Here is a 27,343-nt window from a genome sequence, read left to right as displayed (position 1 = left end):
ACCGCTATCTCTGTAAACATGGAAATATCTACACCGCTATCTGTATAAACATTGAAATATCTACACTGTCATCTGTATAAACATGGAAACATCTAAAGAGCCATCTGTATAAACATGGAAATATCTACACTGCCATCTGTACACACATGGAAATATCTACACAGCCATCTGTATAAACATGGAAATATCTACACCGCTATCTCTATAAACATGGAAATATTTACACCGCTATCTGTATAAACATGGAAATATCTACATCGCTATCTGTATAAACACGGAAATATCTCCACCGCTATCTGTATAAACATGGAAATATCTACACCGCTATCTGTATAAACATGGAAATATATACAATGCTATCTGTGTAAACATGGAAATATCTACATACCTATCTGTGTAAAGTTGGAAATATCCACCCAGCTATCTGTGTAAAAATGGAAATATCTACACAGCAATCTGTGCAAAGATGGAAATATCTACACCGCTATCTATGTAAACATGGAAATATCTACACCGCTATTTGTATAAACATGGAAATATCTATACAGCAGTCTCTATAAATATGGAAATATCTCCTCCGCTATCTGTACAAACATGAAAATATCTACAGCGTTATCTGTATAATCACGGACATATCTACACCGAAATCTGTATAAAGATGGAAATATGTACCACGCTATGTGTGTAAACATGGAAATATCTACTCAGCTATCTGTGTAAACTTGGAAATATCTACACAGCTATCTGCGTAAACATGGAAATATCTACACAGCAATCTGGGCAAAGATGGAAATATCTGCACCGCTATCTATGTAAACATGGAAATATCTACACCGCAACCTGTATAAACATGGAAATATCTACACCGCTGTCTGTATAAACAAGGAAGTATCTACACCACCATCTGTAGAAACATGGAAATATCTACACTGCAATCTGTATAAACATGGAAATAGCTACACCGCTATCTGTATAAATATGGAAATATCTACACCACTATCTCTATAAACATGGAAATACCTACACCACTATCTCTATAAACATGGAAATACCTACACCGCTTTCTCTATAAACATGAAAATATCTACACTGCTATCTCTATATACATGGAAATATCTACACCTCCATCTCTATAAACATGAAAATATCTACACCGCCATCTTCAGAAACATGGATGTATCTACACCGCTATCTGTATAAACATGGAAATATCTACACCACTATCTGTAGAAACATGGAAATATCTTCACTGCCATCTGTATAAACATGGAAATATCTACACCGCCATCTGTATAAAGATGGAAATATCTACACTGTAATCTGTATAAATATGGAAATAACTACACCGCTATCTCTATAGACAAGGAAATTTGTACACCGCTATCTGCATAAACATGGAAATATCTACACTGCCATCTGTATAAAGATGGAAATATCTACACCGTGAGCTATATAAACATGGAAATATCTACACCGCTATCTGTATAAACATGGAAATATCTACACCGCTATCTCTATAAACATGAAAATACTTACACCACCATCTCTATAAACATGGAAATATTTACACCTCTACCTCTATAAACTTAGAAATAACTAGACCGCCATCTCTATAAACATGGAAATATCTACACCGCTATCTACATAAACATGGAATTATCTACACAGACATCTGTATAAACTTGGAAATATCTACACCGCCATCTCTATAAACATGAAAATATCTACACCGCCATCTTCAGAAACATGGATGTATCTACACCGCCATCTGCATAAACATGGAAATATCTACACCACTATCTGTATAAACATGGAAATATCTTCACTGCCATCTGTATAAACATGGAAATATCTACACCGCTATCTGTATAAACATGGAAATATCTACACCGCAATCTGTATAAAGATGGAAATATCTACACCGCATTCTGTATAAATATCGAAATACCTACACCGCGATCTGTACAAACATGGAAATATCTACACCGCGATCTGTACAAACATGGAAATATCGACACCGCGATCTGTATAAACATGGAAATATATTCACCACAATCTGTATAAACATGGAAATATCTACACCGCTATCTGTATAAACATGGAAATATCTACAATGCCATCTGTAGAAAGATGGAAATATCTACACCGCAATCTGTGTAAACATGGAAATATCTACACCGATATTTGTAAAAACATGGAAATATCTAAACCGCTATCTGTATAAAGATGGAAATATCTACACCGCGATCTGTATAAACATGGAAATATCTTCACCGCAATCTGTATATAGATGGAAATATCTACACCGCATTCTGTATAAATATGGAAATACCTACACCGCGATCTGTACAAACATGGAAATATCTACACCGCGATCTGTATAAACATGGAAATATTGACACCGCGATCTGTATAAACATGGAAATATATTCACCACGATCTGTATAAACATGGAAATATCTACACCGCTATCTGTATAAACATGGAAATATCTACAATGCCATCTGTAGAAAGATGGAAATATCTACACCGCAATCTGTGTAAACATGGAAATATCTACACCGATATTTGTAAAAACATGGAAATATCTAAACCGCTACCTGTATAAACATGGAAATATCTACACCGCGATCTGTATAAACCTAGAAATATCTACAATGCCATCTGTACAAACATGGAAGTATCTACAGAGTTATCTGTAGAAACATGGAAATATCTACACCGCTATCTCTATAAACATGGAAATAACTACACCGCTATCTCTATAAACATGGAAATATCTACACCGCTATCTCCATCAACATGGAAATATATACACCGACATCTCTTTAAATATGGAGATATCTACAATGCCATCTACATAAACAAGAAAATATCTACACTGCCATCTATATATACATGGAAATATCAACACCGCCATCTCTATAAACATGAAAATATCTACACTGCCATTTGTAGAAAGATGGAAATATCTTCACCGCCATCTGTATAAACGTGGAAATACCTACACCGCTATCTGTATAAACATGTAAATACCTACACCGCTCTCTGTATAAATATGAAATATCTAAAACGCTATGTCTATAAAAATGGAAATATCTACACTGCTATCTGTATAAACATGGAAATATCCTCACTGCTATCTCTGTGAACTTGGATATATCTGCACCGCTATCTAAATAAACATGGAAATATCTACACTGCCATCTCTATAAACGTGGAATTATCTACACCGCCATCTCTATGAACTTGGATATATCTACACCGCTATCTAAATAAAGATGGAAATATCTACACTGCCATCTCTATAAATATGGAATTATCTACACCGCCATCTGTATAAACATGGAAATATCTACACCGCTATCTGTATAAACATGGAAATATCTCCACAGTTATCTGTGTATACTTGGAAATATCTACACCGCTATCTGTGTAAATTTGGCAATACTTACACCGCAATCTGTGCAAAGATGGGAATATCTACACCGCTATCTCTGTAAACATGGAAATATCTACACTGCTATCTGTATAAACATTGAAATATCTACACTGTCATCTGTATAAACATGGAAACATCTACAGAGCCATCTGTATAAACATGGAAATATCTACACTGCCATCTGTACACACATGGAAATATCTACACAGCCATCTGTATAAACATGGAAATATCTACACCGCTATCTCTATAAACATGGAAATATTTACACCGCTATCTGTATAAACATGGAAATATCTACATCGCTATCTGTATAAACACGGAAATATCTACACCGCTATCTGTATAAACATGGAAATATATACAATGCTATCTGTGTAAACATGGAAATATCTACACACCTATCTGTGTAAACTTGGAAATATCCACCCAGCTATCTGTGAAAAATGGAAATATCTACACAGCAATCTGTGCAAAGATGGAAATATCTACACCGCTATCTCTGTAAACATGGAAATATCTACACCGCTATTTGTATAAACATGGAAATATCTATACCGCAGTCTCTAAAAATATGGAAATATCTCCTCCGTTATCTGTATAAACATGAAAATATCTACAGCGTTATCTGTATAATCATGGACATATCTACACCGAAATCTGTATAAAGATGGAAATATCTACCACGCTATGTGTGTAAACATGGAAATATCTACTCAGCTATCTGTGTAAACTTGGAAATATCTACACAGCTATCTCCGTAAACATGGAAATATCTACACCGCAACCTGTATAAACATGGAAATATCTACACCGGTGTCTGTATAAAGAAGGAAGTATCTACACCGCCATCTGTAGAAACATGGAAATATCTACACTGCAATCTGTATAAACATGGAAATAGCTACACCGCTATCTGAATGAACATGGAAATAACTACACCGCAATCTGTATAAACATGGAAATATCTACAATGCTATCTCTGTAAACATGGAAATATCTACACAGCTATCTGTGTAAACTTGGAAATATCTACACTGTCATCTGTATAAACATGGAAATATCTACAGTGCCATCTGTATAAACAGGGAAATATCTACAACGCTATGTGTATAAACATGGAAATATCTACACCGCTATCTGTATAAACATGGAAATATATACAATGCTATCTGTGTAAACATGGTAATATCTACACAGATATCTGTGTAAACTTGGAAATATCTACCCAGCTCTCTGAGTAAAAATGGAAATATCTACACAGCAAACTGTGCAAAGATGGAAATATCTAGAACGCTATCTCTGTAAACATGGAAATATCTACACCGCTATCTGTATAAACATGGAAATATCTATACCGCAGTCTCTATAAACATGGAAATATCTCCACCGCTATCTGTATAAACATGAAAATATCTACACCGCTATCTGTATAATCATGGACATATCTACACCGCAATCTGTATAAACATGGAAATATCTACCACGCTATGTGTGTAAACTTGGAAATATATACACAGCAACCTGCGTAAACATGGAAATATCTACACGGCAATCTGTGCAAAGATGGAAATATCTACACCGCTATCTCTGTAAACATGGAAATATCTACACCGCTACCTGTATTAACATGGAAATATCTACACTGCTGTCTGTATAAACAAGGAAATATCTACACTGCCATTTGTAGAAACATGGAAATATCTACACCGCAATCTGTATAAACATGGAAATAGCTACACCGCTATCTGTATAAATATGGAAATATCTACACCGCTATCTCTATAAACATGGAAATACCTACACCGCTTTCTCTATAAACATGAAAATGTCTACACTGCTATCTCTATATACATGGAAATACCTACACCTCCATCTCTATAAACATGAAAATATCTACACCGCCATCTTCAGAAACATGGATGAACCTACACCGCTATCTGTATAAACATGGAAATATCTACACCACTATCTGTATAAACATGGAAATATCTTCACTGCCATCGGTATAAACATGGAAATATCTACACCGCCATCTGTATAAACATGTAAATATCTACACCGCCATCTGTATAAAGATGGAAATATCTACACCGCAATCTGTATAAAGATGGAAATAACTACACCGCTATCTCTGTAGACAAGGAAATATCTACACCGCTATCTGTATAAACATGGAAATATCTACACTGCCATCTGTATAAAGATGGAAATATCTACACCGAGAGCTGTATAAACATGGAAATATCTACACCGCTATCTATATAAACATGAAAATACCAACACCGTTATCTGTATAAACATGGAAATATCTACAGCGCTATCTCTATAAACATGAAAATAGTTACACCACCATCTCTATAAACATGGAGATATTTACACCGCTATCTCTATAAACATAGAAATAACTACACCGCCGTCTCTATAAACATGGAAATATCTAAACCGCCATCTGCATAAACATGGAAATATCTTCAGAGACATCTGTATAAACATGGAAATATCTGCACTGCCATCTGTATAAACTTGGAAATATCTACACTGACATCTGTAGAAAGATGGAAATGTCTACAAAGCGATCTGTATAAACATAGGAATTTCTACACCGCTACTTGTATAAACATGGAAATATCGACACCGCTATCTGTATGAACATGGAAATAACTACACCGCAATCTGTATAAAAATGGAAATATCTACTCCGCGAGCTGTATAAACATGGAAATATCTACACAGCTATTTGTATAAAGAAGGAAATATCTACACCGCCATCTGTTTAAACATGGAAATATATACACAGACATTTGTTTATACATGGAAACATCTACACCGCTATCTGTATAATCATGCTAATAACTACACCGCTATCTGTATGAATGTGGATATATTTTCACCGCTATCCCTATAAACATGGTAATATCAACACCGTGATGTGTATAAACATGGAAATATATACACCATGATCTGTATAAACATGGAAATATCTACACCGTGATCTGCATAAACAGGGAAATATCTACACCGTGATCTGTATAAACATGGAAATATCTACACCGCCATCTCTATATACATGGAAATACCTACACCCCTATCTGTATAAACATGGAAATCTCCACACAGCTATCTCTATAAATATGGAAAAATCAACACCGCTATTTCTATGAACATGGGAATATCTACACCGCCATCTGTACAAACATTGAAATATGTACACCGCTATCTCTATAAACATGGAAATATCTACCCTGCAGTCTGGAAATATCTACACCATGATCTGTATAAACATGGAAATCTCTACACCGCGATGTGTATAAACATGGAAATATCTACACCGTGATCTATATAAACATGGAAATATCTACACAGCCATCTGTATAAACATGGAAATATTTACACAGACATGTGTATATACATGGAAATAACTACACCGCTATGTAAATAAACTTGGAAATAACTACACCGCTATCTGTATAAACATGGAAATATCTACACCGCCATCTACATGTCCATGGAAATATCTGCGTCGCAATCTGTATAAACATGGAAATATCCACACTGTCATCTGTGTATAGATGGATATATCAACACCGCCATCTGTACAAACATGGAAATATCTGCACCGCTATCTGTGTAAACATGGAAATATCTACACCGCGGTCTGTATAAACATGGAAATACCTAAACCGCTATCTTTATAAACATGGAAATATCTACACCGTGATCGGTATAAACATGCAAATATTTACACCGCTATCTGTATAAACATGGAAATCTCTACACCGCTATCTCTGTAAACATGGAAATAACTACACCGTGATCGGTATAAACATGCAAATATTTACACCGCTATCTGTATAAACATGGAAATATCTACACCGTTATCTGTATAAATATGGAAATATCTACACCGCTATCTCTATAAACATGGAAATATCTACACCGCCATCTGTATAAACATGGAAATATCTACAGTGCTATCGCTATAAACATGGAAATATCTGCAATGCCATCTGTAAAAACATGGATATACCTGTACAGTCATATGTATAAACATGGAAATAACTACACCACCATCTGTATAAACATGGAAATATCTACAATGCCATCTGTATACACATGGAAATACCTACACGGCAATCTGTGTATAGATGGAAACATCAACACCGCCATCTGTACAAACATGGAAATATCTACACCGCTATCTGTATAAACATGGAAATATCTACACTGCGGTCTGTATAAAAATGGAAATTTCTACACTGGTATCTGTATAAACATGGAAATATCTACACCACGATCTGTATAAACATGGAAATATTTACACTGCTATCTGTATATTCATGGAAATATCTACACCGCTATCTGTATAAACATGGAAATAACTACACCGCTATTTGTATAAACAAGGAAATAACTACACCGTGATCTGTATAAACATGGAAATATCTACACCGCTATATGTATAAAGAAGGAAACATCTACACCGCTATCTGTATAAACATGGAAATAACTACACCGCTATTTGTATAAACAAGGAAATATCTACACCGTGATCTGTATAAACATGGAAATAACTACACCGCTATTTGTATAAACAAGGAAATATCTACACCGCCATCTGTTTAAACTTGGAAATATATACACAGACATCTGTTTATACATGGAAATATCTACACCGTTATCTGTATAAACATGCTAATAACTACACCGCTATCAGTATAAATGTGGAAATATTTGCACCGCTATCCCTATAAACATGGTAATATCAACACCGCGATCTGTATAAACATGGAAATATCTAAACCATGATCTGTATAAACATGGAAATATCTACACCGCGATCCGTATAAACATGGAAATATCTACACCGTGATCTATATAAACATGGAGATATCTACACCGCCATCACTATAAACATGGAAATATCTACACCCCTATCTGTATAAACATGGAAATATCCACACTGTCATCTGTGTATAGATGGATATATCAACACCGCCATCTGTACAAACATGGAAATATCTGCACCGCTATCTGTGTAAACATGGAAATATCTACACCGCGGTGTGTATAAACCTGGAAATATCTAAACCGCTATCTTTGTAAACATGGAAATATCTACACCGCTATCTCTATAAACATGGAAATAACTACACCGTGATCGGTATAAACATGCAAATATTTACACCGCTATCTGTATAAACATGGAAATATCTACACCGTTATCTGTATAAATATGGAAATATCTACACCGCTATCTCTATAAACATGGAAATATCTACATCGCCATCTGTATAAACATGGAAATATCTACACTGCTATCGCTATAAACATGGAAATATCTACAATGCCATCTGTAAAAACATGGATAAACCTGTATAGTCATATGTATAAACATGGAAATAACTACACCACCATCTGTATAAACATGGAAATATCTCCAATGCCATCTGTATACACATGGAAATACCTACACGGCAATCTGTGTATAGATGGAAACATCAACACCGCCATCTGTACAAACATGGAAATATCTACACCGCTATCTGTATAAACATGGAAATATCTACACTGCGGTCTGTATAAAAATGGAAATTTCTACACTGGTATCTGTATAAACATGGAAATATCTACACCACGATCTGTATAAACATGGAAATATTTACACCGCTATCTGTATATACATGGAAATATCTACACCGCTATCTGTATAAACATGGAAATAACTACACCGCTATTTGTATAAACAAGGAAATAACTACACCGTGATCTGTATAAACATGGAAATATCTACACCGCTATATGTATAAACAAGGAAATATCTACACCGCTATCTGTATAAACATGGAAATAACTACACCGCTATTTGAATAAACAAGGAAATATCTACACCGAGATCTGTATAAACATGGAAATAACTACACCGCTATTTGTATAAACGAGGAAATATCTACGCTGCCATCTGTTTAAACTTGGAAATATATACACAGACATCTGTTTATACATGGAAATATCTACACCGCTATCTGTAAAAACATGCTAATAACTACACCGCTATATGTATAAATGTGGAAATATTTGCACCGCTATCCCTATAAACATGGTAATATCAACACCGCGATCTGTATAAACATGGAAATATCTACACCATGATCTGTATAAACATGGAATTATCTACACCGTGATCTGTATAAACATGGAAATATCTACACCGTGATCTATATAAACATGGAGATATCTACACCACCATCACTATAAACATTGAAAAATCTACACCCCTATCTGTATAAACATGGAAATATCCACACCGCTATCTCTATAAACATGGAAAAATCAAAACCGATATCTCTATGAACATGGAAATATCTACACCGCCATCTCTATAAACATGGAAATATCTACACCGCGATCAGTATAAACGTGGAAATATCTACACCGGTATCTCTATAAACATGGAAATATCTCCACTGCTATCTCTATAATCGTCGAAATATCTACACCGCCATCTGTATAAACATGGAAATACTTACAAAGTTATCTGTATAAACATGGAAATATCTACACCGCCATCTGTATAAACTGGGAAATATCTACACCGCTATCTATATAAACATGGAAATAACTACACCGCTATCTGTATAAACATGGAAATATCTACACCGCCTTCTACATGTCCATGGAAATATCTGCGCCGCCATCTGTATTAACATGGAAATATCTACACGGTCATCTGTGTATAGATGGAAATATCAACACCGCCATCTGTACAAACATGGAAATATCTGCACCGCTATCTGTATAAACATGGAAATATCTACACGGCGGTCTGTATAAACATAGAAATAGCTAAACCGCTATCTGTATAGACATGGAAATATCTACACCGCTATCTTTATAAACATGGAAATATCTACACCGTGATCTGTATAAACATGGAAATATTTACACTGCTATCTGTATAAACATGGAAATATCTACACCGTTATCTGTATAAATATGGAAATATCTACACCGCTATCTCTATAAACATGAAAATACTTACAACACCATCTGTATAAACATGGAGATATTTAAACCGCTAACTCTATAAACTTAGAAATAACTACACCGCCATCTCTATAAACATGGAAATATCTACACCGCCATGTGCATAAACATGGAAATATCTACACAGACATCTGTATAAACATGGAAATATCTACAATGCATTCTGTATAAACTTGGAAATATCTATACTGACGTCTGTAGAAAGATGGAAATGTCTACAACGCGATCTGTATAAACATGGGAATTTCTACACCGCTACCTGTATAAACATGGAAATAATTACACCGCTATCTCTGTAGACAAGGAAATATCTACACCGCTATCTGTATAAACATGGAAATATCTACACTGCCATCTGTATAAAGATGGAAATATCTACACCGAGAGCTGTATAAACATGGAAATATCTACACCGCTATCTATATAAACATGAAAATACCAACACCGTTATCTGTATAAACATGGAAATATCTACAGCGCTATCTCTATAAACATGAAAATAGTTACACCACCATCTCTATAAACATGGAGATATTTACACCGCTATCTCTATAAACATAGAAATAACTACACCGCCGTCTCTATAAACATGGAAATATCTAAACCGCCATCTGCATAAACATGGAAAGATCTTCAGAGACATCTGTATAAACATGGAAATATCTGCACTGCCATCTGTATAAACTTGGAAATATCTACACTGACATCTGTAGAAAGATGGAAATGTCTACAAAGCGATCTGTATAAACATAGGAATTTCTACACCGCTACTTGTATAAACATGGAAATATCGACACCGCTATCTGTATGAACATGGAAATAACTACACCGCAATCTGTATAAAAATGGAAATATCTACTCCGCGAGCTGTATAAACATGGAAATATCTACACAGCTATTTGTATAAAGAAGGAAATATCTACACCGCCATCTGTTTAAACATGGAAATATATACACAGACATTTGTTTATACATGGAAACATCTACACCGCTATCTGTATAATCATGCTAATAACTACACCGCTATCTGTATGAATGTGGATATATTTTCACCGCTATCCCTATAAACATGGTAATATCAACACCGTGATGTGTATAAACATGGAAATATATACACCATGATCTGTATAAACATGGAAATATCTACACCGTGATCTGCATAAACAGGGAAATATCTACACCGTGATCTGTATAAACATGGAAATATCTACACCGCCATCTCTATATACATGGAAATACCTACACCCCTATCTGTATAAACATGGAAATCTCCACACAGCTATCTCTATAAATATGGAAAAATCAACACCGCTATTTCTATGAACATGGGAATATCTACACCGCCATCTGTACAAACATTGAAATACGTACACCGCTATCTCTATAAACATGGAAATATCTACCCTGCAGTCTGGAAATATCTACACCATGATCTGTATAAACATGGAAATCTCTACACCGCGATGTGTATAAACATGGAAATATCTACACCGTGATCTATATAAACATGGAAATATCTACACAGCCATCTGTATAAACATGGAAATATTTACACAGACATGTGTATATACATGGAAATAACTACACCGCTATGTAAATAAACTTGGAAATAACTACACCGCTATCTGTATAAACATGGAAATATCTACACCGCCATCTACATGTCCATGGAAATATCTGCGTCGCAATCTGTATAAACATGGAAATATCCACACTGTCATCTGTGTATAGATGGATATATCAACACCGCCATCTGTACAAACATGGAAATATCTGCACCGCTATCTGTGTAAACATGGAAATATCTACACCGCGGTCTGTATAAACATGGAAATACCTAAACCGCTATCTTTATAAACATGGAAATATCTACACCGTGATCGGTATAAACATGCAAATATTTACACCGCTATCTGTATAAACATGGAAATATCTACACCGCTATCTCTGTAAACATGGAAATAACTACACCGTGATCGGTATAAACATGCAAATATTTACACCGCTATCTGTATAAACATGGAAATATCTACACCGTTATCTGTATAAATATGGAAATATCTACACCGCTATCTCTATAAACATGGAAATATCTACACCGCCATCTGTATAAACATGGAAATATCTACAGTGCTATCGCTATAAACATGGAAATATCTGCAATGCCATCTGTAAAAACATGGATATACCTGTACAGTCATATGTATAAACATGGAAATAACTACACCACCATCTGTATAAACATGGAAATATCTACAATGCCATCTGTATACACATGGAAATACCTACACGGCAATCTGTGTATAGATGGAAACATCAACACCGCCATCTGTACAAACATGGAAATATCTACACCGCTATCTGTATAAACATGGAAATATCTACACTGCGGTCTGTATAAAAATGGAAATTTCTACACTGGTATCTGTATAAACATGGAAATATCTACACCACGATCTGTATAAACATGGAAATATTTACACTGCTATCTGTATATTCATGGAAATATCTACACCGCTATCTGTATAAACATGGAAATAACTACACCGCTATTTGTATAAACAAGGAAATAACTACACCGTGATCTGTATAAACATGGAAATATCTACACCGCTATATGTATAAAGAAGGAAACATCTACACCGCTATCTGTATAAACATGGAAATAACTACACCGCTATTTGTATAAACAAGGAAATATCTACACCGTGATCTGTATAAACATGGAAATAACTACACCGCTATTTGTATAAACAAGGAAATATCTACACCGCCATCTGTTTAAACTTGGAAATATATACACAGACATCTGTTTATACATGGAAATATCTACACCGTTATCTGTATAAACATGCTAATAACTACACCGCTATCAGTATAAATGTGGAAATATTTGCACCGCTATCCCTATAAACATGGTAATATCAACACCGCGATCTGTATAAACATGGAAATATCTAAACCATGATCTGTATAAACATGGAAATATCTACACCGCGATCTGTATAAACATGGAAATATCTACACCGTGATCTATATAAACATGGAGATATATACACCGCCATCACTATAAACATGGAAATATCTACACCCCTATCTGTATAAACATGGAAATATCCACACTGTCATCTGTGTATAGATGGATATATCAACACCGCCATCTGTACAAACATGGAAATATCTGCACCGCTATCTGTGTAAACATGGAAATATCTACACCGCGGTGTGTATAAACCTGGAAATATCTAAACCGCTATCTTTGTAAACATGGAAATATCTACACCGCTATCTCTATAAACATGGAAATAACTACACCGTGATCGGTATAAACATGCAAATATTTACACCGCTATCTGTATAAACATGGAAATATCTACACCGTTATCTGTATAAATATGGAAATATCTACACCGCTATCTCTATAAACATGGAAATATCTACACCGCCATCTGTATAAACATGGAAATATCTACACTGCTATCGCTATAAACATGGAAATATCTACAATGCCATCTGTAAAAACATGGATAAACCTGTATAGTCATATGTATAAACATGGAAATAACTACACCACCATCTGTATAAACATGGAAATATCTCCAATGCCATCTGTATACACATGGAAATACCTACACGGCAATCTGTGTATAGATGGAAACATCAACACCGCCATCTGTACAAACATGGAAATATCTACAACGCTATCTGTATAAACATGGAAATATCTACACTGCGGTCTGTATAAAAATGGAAATTTCTACACTGGTATCTGTATAAACATGGAAATATCTACACCGCGATCTGTATAAACATGGAAATATTTACACCGCTATCTGTATATACATGGAAATATCTACACCGCTATCTGTATAAACATGGAAATAACTACACCGCTATTTGTATAAACAAGGAAATAACTACACCGTGATCTGTATAAACATGGAAATATCTACACCGCTATATGTATAAACAAGGAAATATCTACACCGCTATCTGTATAAACATGGAAATAACTACACCGCTATTTGAATAAACAAGGAAATATCTACACCGAGATCTGTATAAACATGGAAATAACTACACCGCTATTTGTATAAACGAGGAAATATCTACACTGCCATCTGTTTAAACTTGGAAATATATACACAGACATCTGTTTATACATGGAAATATCTACACCGCTATCTGTAAAAACATGCTAATAACTACACCGCTATATGTATAAATGTGGAAATATTTGCACCGCTATCCCTATAAACATGGTAATATCAACACCGCGATCTGTATAAACATGGAAATATCTACACCATGATCTGTATAAACATGGAATTATCTACACCGTGATCTGTATAAACATGGAAATATCTACACCGTGATCTATATAAACATGGAGATATCTACACCACCATCAATATAAACATTGAAAAATCTACACCCCTATCTGTATAAACATGGAAATATCCACACCGCTATCTCTATAAACATGGAAAAATCAAAACCGATATCTCTATGAACATGGAAATATCTACACCGCCATCTCTATAAACATGGAAATATCTACACCGCGATCAGTATAAACGTGGAAATATCTACACCGGTATCTCTATAAACATGGAAATATCTCCACTGCTATCTCTATAATCGTCGAAATATCTACACCGCCATCTGTATAAACATGGAAATACTTACAAAGTTATCTGTATAAACATGGAAATATCTACACCGCCATCTGTATAAACTGGGAAATATCTACACCGCTATCTATATAAACATGGAAATAACTACACCGCTATCTGTATAAACATGGAAATATCTACACCGCCTTCTACATGTCCATGGAAATATCTGCGCCGCCATCTGTATTAACATGGAAATATCTACACGGTCATCTGTGTATAGATGGAAATATCAACACCGCCATCTGTACAAACATGGAAATATCTGCACCGCTATCTGTATAAACATGGAAATATCTACACGGCGGTCTGTATAAACATAGAAATAGCTAAACCGCTATCTGTATAGACATGGAAATATCTACACCACTAACTTATAAACATGGAAATATCTACACCGTGATCTGTATAAACATGGAAATATTTACACTGCTATCTGTATAAACATGGAAATATCTACACCGCTATCTCTATAAACATGAAAATATCTACACCGCCATCTGTGTAAACATGGAAATATCTACACTGCAATCTCTATAAACATGGAAATATCTACAATGTCATCTGTAAAAACATGGAAATTCCTATACAGTCATCTGTATAAACATGGAAATATCTACACCACCATCTGTATCAACCTGGAAATATCTACAATGCCATCTGTATACACATGGAAATACCTACACGGCAATCTGTGTATAGATGGAAACATCAACACCGCCATCTGTACAAACATGGAAATATCTACACTGCCATCTGAATAAAGATGGAAATATCTACACCGCGAGCTGTATAAACATGGAAATATCTACACCGCTATCTTTATAAACATGGAAATACCCACACGGCTATCTGTATAAACATGGAAATAGCCACACCGCTATCTGTATAAACACCGAAAAATCTGCACCGTTATCTTTATAAACATGGAAATATGTGCAACTCTATCTGTGTAAACATAGAAATATCTACACGGATATTTGTGTAAACATAGAAATATCTGCACCGCTATCTATATAAAGTTGGAAATATCTACAACACCGCTATCTGTATAAACATGGAAATGTCTATACCGCAGTATCTATAAACATGGAAATATCTCCACCGCTATCTGTATAAACATGGTAATATCTACACCAGCATCTATATAAACCTGGAAATATCTACACCGCAATCTGTGTAAACATGTAAATATCTACACCGATATCTGTAAAAACATGGAAATATCTACACAGTTATCTGTATAAACATGGAAATATCTACACCGCGAAATGTATAAACATGGAAATATCTACACTGCCATCTGTATAAAGATGAAAATATCTACACCGCGAGCGGTATAAACATGGAAATATCTACACCGCTATCTGTATAAACATGGAAATACCAACACCGTTATCTGTATAAACGTGGAAATATCTACACCGCTATCTCTATAAACATGAAAATACTTACAACACCATCTGTATAAACATGGAGATATTTAAACCGCTAACTCTATAAACTTAGAAATAACTACACCGCCATCTCTATAAACATGGAAATATCTACACAGCCATGTGCATAAACATGGAAATATCTACACAGACATCTGTATAAACATGGAAATATCTACAATGCATTCTGTATAAACTTGGAAATATCTATACTGACGTCTGTAGAAAGATGGAAATGTCTACAACGCGATCTGTATAAACATGGGAATTTCTACACCGCTACCTGTATAAACATGGAAATATCTACACCGCTATCTGTATCAACATGGAAATAACAACACCGCAATCTGTATAAACATGGAAATATCTACAATGCTATCTCTGTAAACATGGAAATATCTACACAGCTATCTGTGTAAACTTGGAAATATCTACACCGCTATCTGTGTAAATTTGGCAATAGCTACACCCCAATCTGTGCAAAGATGGAAATACCTACACCGCTATCTCTGTAAACATGGAAATATCTACACCGATATCTGTATAAACATGGAAATATCTACACTGCCATCTGTATAAACATGGGAATATCTACAGCGCCATCTGTATAAACATTGGAAATATCTACACCGCCATGTGTACACACATGGAAATATCTACACAGCCATCTGTATAAATATGGAAATATCTACACTGCTATCTCTATAAACATGGAAATATCTGCACCGCTATGTGTGTAAACATGGAAATATCTACAACGCTATCTGTATAAACAGGGAAATATCTCCACCGCTATCTTTATAAACATGGAAATATCTACACCGCTATGTGTATAAACATGGAAATATCTGCAGCGATATCTGTATAAACATGGAAATATCTACGCTATCTCTGTAAACATGGAAATATCTACACCGCTATCTGTATAAACATGGAAATATCTACACAGATATCTGTGTAAAAATGGAAATATCTACACAGCAATGTGTGCAAAGATGGAAATATCTACACTGCTATCTCTGTAAACATAGAAATATCTACAGCGCTATCTTTATAAACATGGAAATATCTACACCGCTGTGTCTATAAACATGGAAATATCTCCATCGCTATCTGTATAAACATGGAAATACCTACACTGCTACCTGTATAAACATGGAAATATCTACAAAGCATCTGTATAAACATGGAAATATCTCCACAGCAATCTGTATATACATGGAAATATCTACACCGCTATCTGTATAAACATGGAAATAACTACACCGCTATTTGTATAAACAGGGAAATATCTACACAGTGATCTGTATAAACATGGAAATATTTACACCGATATCTGTGTAAACATTGAAATTTCTACACTGTTATCTGTATAAATATGGAAATATCTACACCGCTATCTCTATAAACATGGAAATATGTACAACGCCATCTGTATAAACATGGAAATACCTATACAGTCATTTGTGTAAACATGGAAATATCTACACCACCATCTGCATAAACATGGAAATATCTACAATGCCATCTGTATACACATGGAAATACCTACACAGCCATCTGTGTATAGATGGAAACATCAACACCGCCATCTGTACAAACTTGGAAATATCTACACTGCTAACTCTATATACATGGAAATACCTTCACTGCGGTCTGTTTAAACATGGAAATATCTACACCGGTATCTGTATAAACATGGAAATATCTACACCACGATCTGTATAAACATGGAAATATATACACCGCTAACTGTATAAACATGGAAATATCTGCACCGCTATCTCTGTAGACATGGAAATATCTACAAAGCCATCTGTATAAATATGGAAATAACTACACAGTCATGTGTAGGAACATGGAAATATCTACATTGCCATCTGTATAAACATAGAAATATCTACACAGACCTCTGTATAAATATGGAGATATCTGCATAGGAATCTGTATAAACATGGGAATATCTGCACCGCTATCTGTATAAACATGGAAATACGTACATCGCTGTCTCTATAAACATGGAAATATGTACACCGCTATGTGTATAAACATGGAAATATCTCCACTGCTGTCTGTATAAACATGGAAATACCACCACCGTTATTTGTATAAACATGGAAATATCTACAGCGCCATCTCTATAAACATTGAAATAGCTACACTGCCATCTGTAAAAACATGGAAATATCTACACAGTCATCTGAATAAACATGGAAATATCTACACGAACATCTGTATAAACATGGAAATACCTACAATACCATCTGTATACACATGGAAATATCTACACAGACATCTGTATAAATATGGAAATATCTACGTCGCCATCTGTATAAACATGGAAATATCTACACCGCTATCTCTATAAACATGGAAATATCTGCACTGCCATCTGTAAAAACATGGAAATACCTACACCGCCATCTCTATAAACATGGAAATATCTATACCGCGATCAGTGTAAACATGGAAATATCTACACAGCCATCTGTATAAACATGTAAATATCTACACTGCTATCTCTATAAACATGGAAATATCTACACCGCCATCTCTATAAACATGAAAATATCTACACTGCCATATCCATAAACATGAAACTAACTACTCCGCAATCTGTATAAACATGGAAATATCTACACCGCCATCTGTGTGAATAAGGAAATATCTTCAATGCCATCAGTATAAAGATATAAATATCTGCACCGCGAGCTGTATAAACATGGAAATATCTACATCGCTATCTCTATAAAAGTGGAAATACCAACACCGCTATCGGTATAAACATGGAAATATCTACACCGCTATCTGTATAAACATGGAAATACCTGCACAGCTATCTCTATAAACATGGAAATATCTACACCGCCATCTGTATAAACATGGAAATACCTACAAAGTCATCTGTATAAACATGGAAATATCTACAAAGCCTTCTGTATAAACATGGAAATATCTACAAAGCCTTCTGTATAAACATGGAAATATCTACACAGCCATCTGTATATACATGGAAATATCTACACCGCTATATGTATAAACAGGGAAATAACTACACTGCTATTTGTATAAAGAAGGAAATATCTACACCGTGATCTGTGTAAACATGGAAATATTTACACCGCTATCTGTATAAACATGGAAATTTCTACACCGTTATCTGTACAAATATGGAAATATCTACACCGCTATCTCTATAAACATGGAAATATCTACACCGCCATCTGTATAAACATGGAAATACCTATACAGTCAGCTGTGTAAACATGGAAATATCTACACCACCATTTGTATAAACATGGAAATATCTACAATGCCATCTGTATACACATGGAAATACCTACACGGCAATCTGTGTATAGATGGAAACATCAACACCGCCATCTGTACAAACTTGGAAATATCTACACTGCTATCTCTATAAACATGGAAATATCTACACTGCAGTCTGTATAAACTTGGAAATATCTACACCGGTATCTGTATAAAGATGGAAATATCTACACCACGATATGTATAAACATGGAAATATATACACCGCTATCTGTATAAACATCGAAATATCTGCACCGCTATCTCTATAGACATGGAAATATCTACAAAGCCATCTGTATAAACATGGAAATACCTACACAGTCATGTTTAGGAACATGGAAATATCTACACTGCCATCTGTATAAACATAGAAATATCTACACAGCCCTCTGTATAAATATGGACATATCTGCATAGGCATCTGTATAAACATGGAAATATCTTCACCGGTATCTGTATAAACATGGAAATACCAACACCGCTGTCTCTATAAACATGGAAATATGTACACCGCTATGTGTATAAACATGGAAATATCTCCATTGCTGTCTGTATAAACATGGAAATATCTACACCGCGATATGTATAAACATGGAAATATCTACACCGCTATCTGTATAAACATGGAAATATCTACACAGCTATCTCTATAAACATGGAAATACCTACACCGCCATCTGTATAAACATGGAAATACCTACAAAGTCATCTGTATAAACATGGAAATATCTACACAGCCATCTGTATAAACATGGAAATATCTACACAGCCATCTGTATATACATGTTAATATCTACACCGCTATCTGTATAAACATGGAAATAACTACACCGCTATTTGTATAAACGAGGAAATATCTACACCGCCATCTGTTTAAACATGGAAATATATACACAGACATCTGTTTATTCATGGAAATATCTACACCGCTGTCTGTATAAACATGCTAATAACTACAAGGCTATCTGTATAAATGTGGAAATATTTGCACCGCTATCCCTATAAACATGGTAATATCAACACCGCGATCTGTATAAACATGGAAATATCTACACCATGATCTGTATAAACATGGAAATATCTACACTGCGATCTGTATAAACATGGAAATATCTACACCGTGATCTGTATAAACATGGAAATATCTACAACGCCATCTCTATAAACATGGAAATATCTACACCCCTATCTGTATAAACATGGAAATATCCACACAGCTATCTCTACAAACATGGAAAAATCAACACCGCTATCTCTACGAACATGGAAATACATACACCGCCATCTCTATAAACAAGGAAATATCTGCACCGCGATCAGCATAAACATGGAAATATCTACACCGCTATCTGTATAAACATGGAAATATCTTCACTGCTATCTCTATAAACATCGAAATATCTACAATGCCATCTGTATAAACATGGAAATAGTTACAAAGTTATCTGTATAAACATGGAAATATCTACACCGCCATCTATATAAACATGGAAATATCTACATAGCCATGTGAATATACATGGAAATATCTACACCGCTATCTATATAAACATGGAAATAACTACAACGCTATCTGTATAAACATGGAAATATCTCCACTGCTATCTCTATAATCATAAAAATATATACACCGCCATCTGTATAAACATGGAAATACTTACAAAGTTATCTGTATAAACATGGAAATATCTACACCGCCATCTGTATAAACATGGAGATATCTACACAGCCATGTGTACATACATGGAAATATCTACACCACTCTCTATATAAACATGGAAATAAGTACAGCGCAATCTGTATATACATGGAAATATCTACACCACCAACTACATATCCATAGAACTAGCTGCGCCGCCATCTGTATAAACATGGAAATACCTATACAGTCATCTGTGTAAACATGGAAATAACTACACCACCATCTGTATAAACATGGAAATATCTACAATGCGATCTGTATACACATGGAAATACCTTCACGGCAATCTGTGTATAGATGGAAACATCAACACCGCCATCTGTACAAACATGGAAATATCTACACTGTTATCTCTATAAACATGGAAATAACTACACTGCGGTCTGTATAAACATGGAAATATCTACACCGGTAGCTGTATAAACATGGAAATATCTACACCATGATCTGTATAAACATGGAAATATATATATCGCTATCTGTATAAACATGGAAATATCTGCAACGCTATCTCTATAAACATGGAAATATCTACAAAGACATCTGTATAAACATGGAAACACCTACACAGTCATGTGTAGGAACATTTAAATATCTACACTGTCATCTTTATAAACATAGAAATATCTACACTGCCCTCTGTATAAATATGGAAATATCTGCATAGACATCTGTATAAACATGGAAATATCTGCACCGCTATCTGTATAAACATGGAAATACCTACACCGCTGTCTGTATAAACATGGAAATATGTACACCGCTATGTGTATAAACGTGGAAATATCTCCACTGCTCTCTGTATAAACATGGAAATATCTCCACCGTTATCTGTATAAACATGGAAATATCTACAGCGCCATCTCTATAAACATTGAAATATCTACACTGCCAACTGTGAAAACATGGAAATATCTACACAGTCATCTGAATAAACATGGAAATATCTACACCACCATCTGTATAAACATGGAAATACCTACAATTCCATCTGTATACACATGGAAATATCTACACAGACATCTGTATAAATACGGAAATATCTACACCGCCATCTGTATAAACATGGAAATATCTACACTGCCATCTGTAGAAAGATGGAAATATCTACACTGCTATCTCTACAAATATGGAAATATCTACACCGCCATCTCTATAAACATGAAAATATCTACACTGCCATCTCCATAAAGATGGAAGTATCTACTCCGCCATGTGTATAAACACGGAAATATCTACACCACCATCTGGGTAAACATGGAAATATCTACACCGCTATCTGTATAAACATGGAAATATCTACACCTCTATTTGTATAAACGAGGAAATATCTACACCGCCATCTGTTTAAACATGGAAATATATGCACAGACATCTGTTTATACATGGAAATATCTACACGGCTATCTGTATAAACATGCTAATAACTACACGGCTATCTGTATAAATGTGGAAATATTTGCTCCGCTATCCCTATAAACATGGTAATATCAACACCACGATCTGTATAAACATGGAAATGTCTACACCATGATCTGTATAAACATGGAAATACCTAGACCGCGATCTGTACAAACATGGAAATGTCTACACCGTGATCTGTATAAACATGGAAATATCTACACCGCCATCTCTATAAACATGGAAATAGCTACACCCCTATCTGTATAAACATGGAAATATCCACACAGCTATCTCTATAAACATGGAAAAATCAACACCGCTATCTCTATGAACATGGAAATACCTACAACGCCATCTCTATAAACATGTAAATATCTACACCGCGATCAGTATAAACATGGAAATATCTACACCGCTATATATATAAACATGGAAATATGTACACCGCTATGTGTTTAAACATGAAATATCTCCACTGCTGTCTGTATAAACATGGAAATACATCCACCATTATCTGTATGAACATGGAAATATCTACACCGCGATCTGTATAAACATGGAAAAACCTTCACCACGATCTGTATAAATATAGTAATATCTACAGCGTCATCTCTATAAACATTGAAATATCTACACTGCCATCTGTAAAAACATGGAAATATCTACACAGTCATCTGAATAAACATGGAAATATCTACACCACCATCTGTATAAACATGGAAATACCTACAATACCATCTGTATAAACATGGAAATATCTACAGAGGCATCTGTATAAATATGGAAATATCTACCCAGCCATCTGTATAAACATGGAAATGTCTACACTGCCATCTGTAGAAAGATGGAAATATGTACACCGCTATCTCTATAAATATGGAAATATCTACACCGCCATCTCTATAACATGAAAATATCTACACTGCCATCTCCATAAAGATGGAAGTATCTACCCCGCCATGTGTATAAACCCGGAAATATCTACAACACCATCTGTGTAAACATGGAAATATCTACACCGCTATCTGTAGAAACATGGAAATACCTACATCGCCATCTGTATGTCCATGGAAATACCTATGCCGCCATCTGTATAAACATGGAAAAATCTTCACGGCCATCTGTGTATAGATGGAAATATCAACACCGCCATCTGCACAAACATGGAAATATGTACACTGCTCTCTCTATAAACATGGAAATATCTGCACTGTCATCTGTAAAAACATGGAAATACCTGTACAGTCATCTGTATAATCATGGAAATAACTACAATGCCATCTGTATACACATGGAAATATCTACACAGTCATCTGTACAAACATGTAAGTATCTACACTGCTATCTCTATAAACATGGAAATATCTACACCGCCATCTCTATAAACATGAAAATATCTACACTGCCATCTCCATAAATATGGAACAAACTACTCCGCCATCTGTATAAACATGGAAACATCTACACCGCCATCTGTGTGAATAAGGAAATATCTACAATGCCATCTGTATAAAGATATAAATATCTGCACCGCGAGCTGTATAAACATGGAAATATCTACATCGCTATCTGTATAAACGTGGAAATACCAACAACGCTATCGGTATAAACATGGAAATATCTACAACGCCATCTATATAAACATGGAAATATCTACACCGCCATCTGTATAAAGATGGAAATACCAACACAGTCATGTGTAGGAACATGTAAATATCTACACCGCGATCTGTATAAACATGGAAATATCTACACCGTGATCTGTATAAACATGGAAATATCTACACCGCTATCTGTATAAACATGGAAATATCTACACAGCTATCTCTATAAACATGGAAATATCTACACCTCAATCTGTATACACATGGAAATACCTACAAAGTCATCTGTATAAACATGGAAATATCTACACAGCCATCTGTATAAACATGGAATTATGTACACAGCCGTCTGTATATACATGGAAATATCTACACCGCTATCTGTATAAACATGGAAATAAATACACCACTATTTGTATAAACAAGGAAATATCTACACCACCATCTGTTTAAACATGGAAATATCTACACAGACATCTGTTTATACATGGAAATATCTAGACCGCTATCTGTATAAACATGCTAATAACTACAGCGTTATGTGTAAAAATGTGGAAATATTTGCACCGCTATCCCTATAAAGATGGTAATATCAACACCGCGATCTGTATAAACATGGAAATATCTACACCATGATCTGTATAAACATGGAAACATCTACACCGTGATCTGTATAAACATGGAAATACCTACACAGTCATGTGTAGGAACATGGAAATATCTACACTGCCATCTCCATAAAGATGGAAGTATCTACTCCACCATGGGTATAAACACGGAAACATCTACACCACCATCTATGTAAACATGGAAATATCTACACCGCTATCTGTATAAACATGGAAATAACTACACTGCCATCTGCATGTCCATGGAAATGTCTATGCCGCCATCTGTATAAGTATGAAAATATCTACACGGCCATCTCTGTATAGATGGAAATATCAACACCGCCATCTGTACAAACATGGAAATATCTACACCGCTATCTCTATAAACATGGAAATATCTGCACTGCCATCTGTAAAAACATGGAAATACCTATACAGTCATCTGTATAAACATGGAAATATCTACAATGCCATCTGTATACACATGGAAATATCTACACAGCCATCTGAATAAACATGTAAATATCTACACTGCTATCTCTATAAACATGGAAATATCTACACCGCCATCTCTATAAACATGAAAATATCTACACTGCCATCTCCATAAACATGGAACTAACTACACCGCCATCTGTATAAACATGGAAATATCTACACCGCCATCTGTGTGAATAAGGAAATATCTACATTGCCATCTGTATAAACATATAAATATCTGCACCGCGAGCTGTATAAACATGGAAATATCTACATCGCTATCTGTATAAACGTGGAAATACCATCACCGGTATCGTTATAAACATGGAAATATCTACAACGCCATCTATATAAACATGGAAATATCTACACAGCTATGTCTATAAACATAGAAATACCTACACCGCTATCTCTATAAACATGGAAATATCTACACCGCTATCTCTATAAACATGGACATATCTCCACCGCTATCTCTATAAACATGAAAATATCTACACCGCTATCTCTTTAAACATGGAAATATCTACATTGCCTTCTGTACAAACATGGAAATATCTACACAGTCATCTGTAGAAATATGGAAATATCTACACCGCTATCTCTATAAACATGAAAATACTTACACCACCATCTCTATAAACATGGAGATATTTACACCGCTATCTCTATAAACATAGAAATAACTACACCGCCATCTCTATAAACATGGAAATATCTACACAGACATCTGTATAAACATGGAAATATCTACACTGCCATCTGTATAAACTTGGAAATATCTTCACTGACATCTGTAGAAAAATGGAAATGTCTACAAAGCGATCTGTATAAACATGGGAATTTCTACACCGCTACCTGTATAAACATGGAAATATCTACACCGCTATATGTATCAACATGGAAATAACTGCACCGCAATCTGTATAAACACAGAAATATCTACAATGCTATCTCTGTAAACATGGAAATATCTACACAGCTATTGGTGTAAACTTGGAAATATCTTCACTGCTATCTGTGTAAATTTGGCAATAACTACACCGCAATCTGTGCAAAGATGGAAATACCTACACTGCTATCTCTGTAAACATGGAAATATCTACACCGATATCTGTATAAACATGGAAATATCCACACTGCCATCTGTATAAACATGGAAATATCTACAGCGCCATCTGTATAAACATGGAAATATCTACACCGCCATCTGTAGACACATGGAAATATCCACACAGCCATCTGTATAAACATGGAAATATCTACACTGGTATCTCTATAAACATGGAAATATCTACACCGCTATCTGTATAAACATGGAAATATATACATCTCTATCTGTATAAACAGGGAAATATCTCCACCGCTATCTGTATAAACATGGAAATATCTACACCGGTATCTGTATAAACGTGGAAATATCTACAACGCTATCTGTGTAAACATGGAAATATCTACACAGCTATCTGTGTAAACTTGGAAATATCTAAACAGCTATCTGTGTAAAAATGGAAATGTCTACACAGCAATCTGGGCAAAGATGGAAATATCTACACTGCTATCTCTGTAAACATGGAAATATCTACACCGCTATCTGTATAAACATTGAAATATCTATACCGCAGT

The sequence above is a fragment of the Pan troglodytes genome, chromosome 23, assembly GCF_028858775.2.
Source record: "Pan troglodytes isolate AG18354 chromosome 23, NHGRI_mPanTro3-v2.0_pri, whole genome shotgun sequence".
Classification (NCBI taxonomy): Eukaryota; Metazoa; Chordata; class Mammalia; order Primates; family Hominidae; genus Pan; species Pan troglodytes.
Note: the sequence above shows the minus strand (reverse complement) of the source record.